We start from the raw sequence: 10,248 nt of genomic DNA, 5'->3' as shown, positions 1-10,248 counted from the left end.
CCTCTACACTGTCCCCATCAAACACTCCCAGGAGAGGTACAGCACAGGGATAGATACAGAGTAAAGCTCCCTCGACACTGTCCCCATCAAACACTCCCAGGACATGTACAGCACGGGTTAGATACAGAGTAAAGCTCCCTCGACACTGTCCCCATCAAACACTCCCAGGACAGGTACAGCACACGATTAGAAAGAGGGTAAAGTTTCCTCTACCCTGTCCCCATCTAACACTCCCAGGACAGGTACAGCACGGGTTAGATACAGAGTAAAGCTCCCTCTACACAGTCCCCATCAAACACTCCCAGGGCAGGTACAGCACGGGGTTAGATACAGAGTAAAGCTCCCTCTACACTGTCCCCATCAAACACTCCCAGGACAGGTACAGCACGGGTTAGATACAGAGTAAAGCTCCCTCTACACTGTCCCCATCAAATACTCCCAGGACAGGTACAGCACGGGTTAGATACAGAGTAAAGCTCCCTCTACACTGCCCCCATCAAACACTCCCAGGACAGGTACAGCACGGGCTTAGATACAGAGTAAAGCTCCCTCTACACAGTCCCCATCAAACACTCCCAGGACAGTTACAGCACGGGGTTAGATACAGAGTAATGCTCCCTCTACACTGTCCCCCATCAACACTCCCAGGACAGGTACAGTACGGGTTAGATACAGAGTAAAGCTCCCTCTACACTGCCCCCATCAAACACTCCCAGGACAGGTACAGCACGGGCTTAGATACAGAGTAAAGCTCCCTCTACACAGTCCCCATCAAACACTCCCAGGACAGTTACAGCACGGGTATAGATACAGAGTAATGCTCCCTCTACACTGTCCCCCATCAACACTCCCAGGACAGGTACAGTACGGGTTAGATACAGAGTAAAGCTCCCTCTACCCTGTCCCCATCAAACACTCCCAGGACAGGTACAGCACGGGTTAGATACAGAGTAAAGCTCCCTCTACACTGTCCCCATCAAATACTCCCAGGACAGGTACAGCACAGGTTAGATACAGAGTAAAGCTCCCTCTACACTGTCCCCATCAAATACTCCCAGGACAGGTACAGCACGGGTTAGATACAGAGTAAAGCTCCCTCTACACTGCCCCCATCAAACACTCCCAGGACAGGTACAGCACGGGCTTAGATACAGAGTAAAACTCCCTCTACACAGTCCCCATCAAACACTCCCAGGACAGTTACAGCACGGGGTTAGATACAGAGTAATGCTCCCTCTACACTGTCCCCCATCAACACTCCCAGGACAGGTACAGTACGGGTTAGATACAGAGTAAAGCTCCCTCTACACTGCCCCCATCAAACACTCCCAGGACAGGTACAGCACGGGCTTAGATACAGAGTAAAGCTCCCTCTACACAGTCCCCATCAAACACTCCCAGGACAGTTACAGCACGGGTATAGATACAGAGTAATGCTCCCTCTACACTGTCCCCCATCAACACTCCCAGGACAGGTACAGTACGGGTTAGATACAGAGTAAAGCTCCCACTACCCTGTCCCCATCAAACACTCCCAGGGCAGGTACAGCACGGGGTTAGATACAGAGTAAAGCTCCCTCTACACGGTCCCCATCAAACACTCCCAGGACAGGTACAGCACGGGGTTAGATACAGAGTAAAGCTCCCTCTACACTGCCCCCCCCATCAAACACTCCCAGGACTGGTACAGCACGGGGTTAGATACAGAGTAAAGCACCCTCTACACTGTCCCCATCAAACACTCCATGGACAGGTACAGCACGGGGTTAGATACAGAGTAAAGCTAACTCTACCCTGTCCCCATCAAACACTCCCAGGGCAGGTTCGGCACGGGGTTAGATACAGAGTAAAGCTCCCTCTGCACTGTCCCCATTAAACACTCCCAGCACAGGTACAGCACAGGGTTAGATACAGAGTAAAGCTCCCTCTACAGCGTCCCCATCAAACACTCCCAGGACAGGTACAGCACGGGGTTAGATACAGAGTAAAGCTCCCTCTACACCGTCCCCATCAAACACTCCCAGGACAGGTACAGCACGGGGTTAGATACAGAGTAAAGCTCCCTCAACACTGTCCCCATCAAACACTCCCTGGACAGGTACAGCACCCGGTTTGGAAGAGGGTAAAGCTCCCTCTACACTGTCCCCATCAAACACTCCCAGGACATGTACAGCACGCGTTAGATACAGAGTAAAGCTCCCTCCACACTGTCCCCATCAAACACTCCCAGGACAGGTACAGCACAGGGTTAGATACAGAGTAAAGCTCCCTCTACTCTGTCCCCATCAAACACTCACAGAAAATGTACAGCACGGGTTAGATACAGAGTAAAGCTCCCTCCACACTGTCCCCATCAAACACTCCCAGGACAGGTACAGCACGGGGTTAGATACAGAGTAAAGCTCCCTCTACTCTGTCCCCATCAAACACTCCCAGGACAGGGACAGCACGGGGTTAGATACAGAGTAAAGCTCCCTCAATACTGTCCCCATCAAACACTCCCAGGACAGGTACAGCACGGGGTTAGATACAGAGTAAAGCTCCCTCAATACTGTCCCCATCAAACACTCCCAGGACAGGTACAGCACGGGGTTAGATACAGAGTAAAGCTCCCTCTACACCGTCCCCATCAAACACTCCCAGGACAGGTACAGCACGGGGTTAGATACAGAGTAAAGCTTCCTCTACACTGTCCCCATCAAACATTCCCAGGACAGGTGCAGCACGGGGTTAGATACAGAGGAAAGCTCCCTCTACACCGTCCCCATCAAACACTACCAGGACAGGTACAGCACGGGGTTAGATAAGAGTAAAGCTTCCTCTACACTGTCCCCATCAAACACTCCCAGGACAGGTACAGCACGGGGTTAGATACAGAGTAAAGCTCCCTCTACACTGTCCCCATCAAACACTCCCAGGAGAGGTACAGCACAGGGATCGATACAGAGTCAAGCTCCCTCTACACTGTCCCCATCAAACACTCCCAGGAGAGGTACAGCACAGGGATAGATACAGAGTAAAGCTCCCTCTACACTGTCCCCATCAAACACTCCCAGGACATGTACAGCACGGGTTAGATACAGAGTAAAGCTCCCTCTACACTGTCCCCATCAAACACTCCCAGGACAGTTACAGCACGGGGTTAGATACAGAGTAATGCTCCCTCTACACTGTCCCCCATCAACACTCCAAGGACAGGTACAGTACGGGTTAGATACAGAGTAAAGCTCCCTCTACACTGCCCCCATCAAACACTCCCAGGACAGGTACAGCACGGGCTTAGATACAGAGTAAAGCTCCCTCTACACAGTCCCCATCAAACACTCCCAGGACAGTTACAGCACGGGGTTAGATACAGAGTAATGCTCCCTCTACACTGTCCCCCATCAACACTCCCAGGACAGGTACAGTACGGGTTAGATACAGAGTAAAGCTCCCTCTACACTGTCCCCATCAAACACTCCCAGGGCAGGTACAGCACGGGGTTAGATACAGAGTAAAGCTCCCTCTACACGGTCCCCATCAAACACTCCCAGGACAGGTACAGCACGGGGTTAGATACAGAGTAAAGCTCCCTCTACACTGCCCCCCCCATCAAACACTCCCAGGACAGGTACAGCACGGTGTTAGATACAGAGTAAAGCTCCCTCTACACAGTCCCCATCAAACACTCCCAGGACTGGTACAGCACGGGGTTAGTTACAGAGGAAAGCACCCTCGACACTGTCCCCATCAAACACTCCCAGGACAGGTACAGCACACGATTAGAAAGAGGGTAAAGTTTCCTCTACCCTGTCCCCATCTAACACTCCCAGGACAGGTACAGCACGGGTTAGATACAGAGTAAAGCTCCCTCTACACTGTCCCCATCAAACACTCCATGGACAGGTACAGCACGGGGTTAGATACAGAGTAAAGCTAACTCTACACTGTCCCCATCAAACACTCCCAGGGCAAGTTCGGCACGGGGTTAGATACAGAGTAAAGCTCCCTCTGCACTGTCCCCATTAAACACTCCCAGCACAGGTACAGCACAGGGTTAGATACAGAGTAAAGCTCCCTCTACAGCGTCCCCATCAAACACTCCCAGGACATGTACTGCACGGGTTAGATACAGAGTAAAGCTCCCTCTACACTGTCTCCATCAAACACTCCCAGGACAGGTACAGCACGGGGTTAGATACAGAGTAAAGCTCCCTCTACACCGTCCCCATCAAACACTCCCAGGACAGGTACAGCACGGGGTTAGATACAGAGTAAAGCTCCCTCAACACTGTCCCCATCAAACACTCCCTGGACAGGTACAGCACCCGGTTTGGAAGAGGGTAAAGCTCCCTCTACACTGTCCCCATCAAACACTCCCAGGACATGTACAGCACGCGTTAGATACAGAGTAAAGCTCCCTCTACACTGTCCTCCATCAAACACTCCCAGGACATGTACAGCACGGGTTAGATCCAGAGTAAAGCTCCCTCTACACTGTCCCCATCAAACACTCCCAGGACAGGGACAGCACGGGGTTAGATACAGAGTAAAGCTCCCTCAATACTGTCCCCATCAAACACTCCCAGGACAGGTACAGCACGGGGTTAGATACAGAGTAAAGCTCCCTCTATACTCTCCCCATCAAACATTCCCAGGACAGGTACAGCACGGGGTTAGACACAGAGTAAAGCTCCCTCTACACCGTCCCCATCAAACACTCCCAGGACATGTACAGCACGGGGTTAGATATAGAGTAAAGCTCCCTCTACACTGTCCCCATCAAATACTCCCAGGACAGGTACAGCACGGGTTAGATACAGAGTAAAGCTCCCTCTACACTGCCCCATTCAAACACTCCCAGGACAGGTACAGCACGGGGTTAGATACAGAGTAAAGCTCCCTCTACACAGTCCCCATAAACACTCCCAGGACAGGTACAGCACGGGGTTAGATACAGAGTAAAGCTCCCTCTACACTGTCCCCATCAAACACTCCCAGGACAGGTACAGCACGGGTTAGATACAGAGTAAAGCTCCCTCTACACTGTCCCCATCAAACACTCCCAGGACAGGTACAGCACGGGATTAGATACAGAGTAAAGCTCCCTCTACACTGCCCCCCCATCAAATACTGCCAGGACAGGTCCAGCACGGGGTTAGATACAGAGTAAAGCTCCCTCTACACCGTCCCCATCAAACACTCCCAGGACAGGTACAGCACAGGGTTAGATACAGAGTAAAGCTCCCTCTACACTGTCCCCATCAAACACTCCCAGGACAGGTACAGCACGCGCTAGATACAGAGTAAAGCTCCCTCTACACAGTCCCCATCAAACACTCCCAGGACTGGTACAGCACGGGGTGAAATACAGAGTAAAGCTCCCTCTACACAGTCCCCATCAAACACTCCCAGGACAGGTACAGCACGGGGTTAGATACAGAGTAAAGCTCCCTCTACACTGTCCCCATCAAGCACTCCCTGGACAGGTACAGCACGGGGCTAGATACAGAGTAAAGCTCCCTCTACACTGTCCCCATCAAACACTCCCAGGACAGGTACAGCACGGGGTTAGAGACAAAGTAAAGCTCCCTCTACACTGCCCCCATCAAACACTCCCAGGACAGGTACAGCACGGGGTTAGATCCAGAGTAAAGCTCCCTCTACACAGTCCCCATCAAACACACCCAGCACAGGTATAGCACGGGGTTAGATCCAGAGTAAAGCTCCCTCAACATTGTCCCCATCAAACGCTCCCTGGACAGGGACAGCACCCGGTTAGAAAGAGGGGAAAGCTCTCTCTATACTGTCCCCATCAAACACTCCCAGGGCAGGTACAGCACGGGGTTAGATACAGAGTAAAGCTCCATCTGCACTGTCCCCATTAAACACTCCCAGGACAGGTACAGCACGGGGTTAGATACAGAGTAAAGCTCCCTCGACACTGTCCCCATCAAACACTCCCAGCACAGGTACAGCATGGGTTAGATACAGAGTAAAGCTCCCTCTACTCTGTCCCCATCAAACACTCACAGGACAGGTACAGCACGGGGTTAGATACAGAGTAAAGCTCCCTCTCCACTGTCCCCATCAAACACTCCCAGGACAGGGACAGCACAGGGTTAGATACAGAGTAAAGCTCCCTCAATACTGTCCCCATCAAACACTCCCAGGACAGGTACAGCACGGGGTTAGATACAGAGTAAAGCTCCCTCTACACTGTCCCCATCAAACACTCCCAGGACAGGTACAGCACGGGGTTAGATACAGAGTAAAGCTCCCTCTACACTGTCCCCATCAAACATTCCCAGGACAGGTACAGCACGGGATTTGATACAGAGTAAAGCTCCCTCTACACTGTCCCCATCAAACACTCCCAGGACAGGTACAGCACAGGGATAGATACAGAGTAAAGCTCCCTCTACACTGTCCCCATCAAACACTCCCAGGACTGGTACAGCACGGGTTAGATATAGAGTAAAGCTCCCTCGACACTGTCCCCATCAAACACTCCCAGGACAGGTACAGCACACGATTAGAAAGAGGGTAAAGTTTCCTCTACCCTGTCCCCATCTAACACACCCAGGACAGGTACAGCACGGGTTCGATACAGAGTAAAGCTCCCTCTACACAGTCCCCATCAAACACTCCCAGGGCAGGTACAGCACGGGGTTAGATACAGAGTAAAGCTCCCTCTACACTGTCCCCATCAAACACTCCCAGGACAGGTACAGCACGGGTTAGATACAGAGTAAAGCTCCCTCTACACTGTCCCCATCAAATACTCCCAGGACAGGTACAGCACAGGTTAGATACAGAGTAAAGCTCCCTCTACACTGTCCCCATCAAATACTCCCAGGACAGGTACAGCACGGGTTAGATACAGAGTAAAGCTCCCTCTCCACTGCCCCCATCAAACACTCCCAGGACAGGTACAGCACGGGCTTAGATACAGAGTAAAGCTCCCTCTACACAGTCCCCATCAAACACTCCCAGGACAGTTACAGCACGGGGTTAGATACAGAGTAATGCTCCCTCTACACTGTCCCCCATCAAATACTCCCAGGACAGGTACAGCACGGGTTAGATACAGAGTAAAGCTCCCTCTCCACTGCCCCCATCAAACACTCCCAGGACAGGTACAGCACGGGCTTAGATACAGAGTAAAGCTCCCTCTACACAGTCCCCATCAAACACTCCCAGGACAGTTACAGCACGGGGTTAGATACAGAGTAATGCTCCCTCTACACTGTCCCCCATCAACACTCCCAGGACAGGTACAGTACGGGTTAGATACAGAGTAAAGCTCCCTCTACACTGCCCCCATCAAACACTCCCAGGACAGGTACAGCACGGGCTTAGATACAGAGTAAAGCTCCCTCTACACAGTCCCCATCAAACACTCCCAGGACAGTTACAGCACGGGTATAGATACAGAGTAATGCTCCCTCTACACTGTCCCCCATCAACACTCCCAGGACAGGTACAGTACGGGTTAGATACAGAGTAAAGCTCCCTCTACCCTGTCCCCATCAAACACTCCCAGGGCAGGTACAGCACGGGGTTAGATACAGAGTAAAGCTCCCTCTACACGGTCCCCATCAAACACTCCCAGGACAGGTACAGCACGGGGTTAGATACAGAGTAAAGCTCCCTCTACACTGCCCCCCATCAAACACTCCCAGGACAGGTACAGCACGTGTTAGAAGACAGACCAAGCTCCAGTGAAAAGTCCAGAGCATCTAAACTCCTCACTGGACTGGTGGTCAGCAGCGTCAGACTGTACAGAGCAAGGGCACTCAGGACCGGACATGTTCCTGTTGACAGAAGCAGCTACCATGGACAGGTACAGCACGGGGTTAGATACAGAGTAAAGCTAACTCTACACTGTCCCCATCAAACACTCCCAGGGCAGGTTCGGCACGGGGTTAGATACAGAGTAAAGCTCCCTCTGCACTGTCCCCATTAAACACTCCCAGCACAGGTACAGCACAGGGTTAGATACAGAGTAAAGGTCCCTCTACAGCGTCCCCATCAAACACTCCCAGGACAGGTACAGCACGGGGTTAGATACAGAGTAAAGCTCCCTCTACACCGTCCCCATCAAACACTCCCAGGACAGGTACAGCACGGGGTTAGATACAGAGTAAAGCTCCCTCAACACTGTCCCCATCAAACACTCCCTGGACAGGTACAGCACGGGGTTAGATACAGAGTAAAGCTCCCTCTACACTGTCCCCATCAAACACTCCCAGGACAGGTACAGCACGGGGTTAGATACAGAGTAAAGCTCCCTCTACACTGTCCCCATCAAACACTCCCAGGACATGTAAAGCACGCGTTAGATACAGAGTAAAGCTCCCTCCACACTGTCCCCATCAAACACTCCCAGGACAGGTACAGCACAGGGTTAGATACAGAGTAAAGCTCCCTCGACTCTGTCCCCATCAAACACTCACAGAAAATGTACAGCACGGGTTAGATACAGAGTAAAGCTCCCTCCACACTGTCCCCATCAAACACTCCCAGGACAGGTACAGCACGGGGTTAGATACAGAGTAAAGCTCCCTCTACTCTGTCCCCATCAAACACTCCCAGGACAGGGACAGCACGGGGTGAGATACAGAGTAAAGCTCCCTCAATACTGTCCCCATCAAACACTCCCAGGACAGGTACAGCACGGGGTTAGATACAGAGTAAAGCTCCCTCAATACTGTCCCCATCAAACACTCCCAGGACAGGTACAGCACGGGGTTAGATACAGAGTAAAGCTCACCCTACACTGTCCCCATCAAACATTCCCAGGATAGGTACAGAACGGGGTTAGATACAGAGTAAAGCTCCCTCTACACCGTCCCGATCAAACACTCCCAGGACAGGTACAGCACGGGGTTAGATACAGAGTAAAGCTTCCTCCACACTGTCCCCATCAAACATTCCCAGGACAGGTGCAGCACGGGGTTAGATACAGAGGAAAGCTCCCTCTACACCGTCCCCATCAAACACTACCAGGACAGGTACAGCACGGGGTTAGATAAGAGTAGAGCTTCCTCTACACTGTCCCCATCAAACACTCCCAGGACAGGTACAGCACGGGGTTAGATACAGAGTAAAGCTCCCTCTACACTGTCCCCATCAAACACTCCCAGGAGAGGTACAGCACAGGGATAGATACAGAGTAAAGCTCCCTCGACACTGTCCCCATCAAACACTCCCAGGACATGTACAGCACGGGTTAGATACAGAGTAAAGCTCCCTCGACACTGTCCCCATCAAACACTCCCAGGACAGGTACAGCACACGATTAGAAAGAGGGTAAAGTTTCCTCTACCCTGTCCCCATCTAACACTCCCAGGACAGGTACAGCACGGGTTAGATACAGAGTAAAGCTCCCTCTACACAGTCCCCATCAAACACTCCCAGGGCAGGTACAGCACGGGGTTAGATACAGAGTAAAGCTCCCTCTACACTGTCCCCATCAAACACTCCCAGGACAGGTACAGCACGGGTTAGATACAGAGTAAAGCTCCCTCTACACTGTCCCCATCAAATACTCCCAGGACAGGTACAGCACGGGTTAGATACAGAGTAAAGCTCCCTCTACACTGCCCCCATCAAACACTCCCAGGACAGGTACAGCACGGGCTTAGATACAGAGTAAAGCTCCCTCTACACAGTCCCCATCAAACACTCCCAGGACAGTTACAGCACGGGGTTAGATACAGAGTAATGCTCCCTCTACACTGTCCCCCATCAACACTCCCAGGACAGGTACAGTACGGGTTAGATACAGAGTAAAGCTCCCTCTACACTGCCCCCATCAAACACTCCCAGGACAGGTACAGCACGGGCTTAGATACAGAGTAAAGCTCCCTCTACACAGTCCCCATCAAACACTCCCAGGACAGTTACAGCACGGGTATAGATACAGAGTAATGCTCCCTCTACACTGTCCCCCATCAACACTCCCAGGACAGGTACAGTACGGGTTAGATACAGAGTAAAGCTCCCTCTACCCTGTCCCCATCAAACACTCCCAGGACAGGTACAGCACGGGTTAGATACAGAGTAAAGCTCCCTCTACACTGTCCCCATCAAATACTCCCAGGACAGGTACAGCACAGGTTAGATACAGAGTAAAGCTCCCTCTACACTGTCCCCATCAAATACTCCCAGGACAGGTACAGCACGGGTTAGATACAGAGTAAAGCTCCCTCTACACTGCCCCCATCAAACACTCCCAGGACAGGTACAGCACGGGCTTAG

The sequence above is a fragment of the Scyliorhinus torazame genome, unplaced genomic scaffold (genome assembly GCF_047496885.1).
Source record: "Scyliorhinus torazame isolate Kashiwa2021f unplaced genomic scaffold, sScyTor2.1 scaffold_1449, whole genome shotgun sequence".
In the NCBI taxonomy this organism is placed as follows: Eukaryota; Metazoa; Chordata; class Chondrichthyes; order Carcharhiniformes; family Scyliorhinidae; genus Scyliorhinus; species Scyliorhinus torazame.
Note: the sequence above shows the minus strand (reverse complement) of the source record.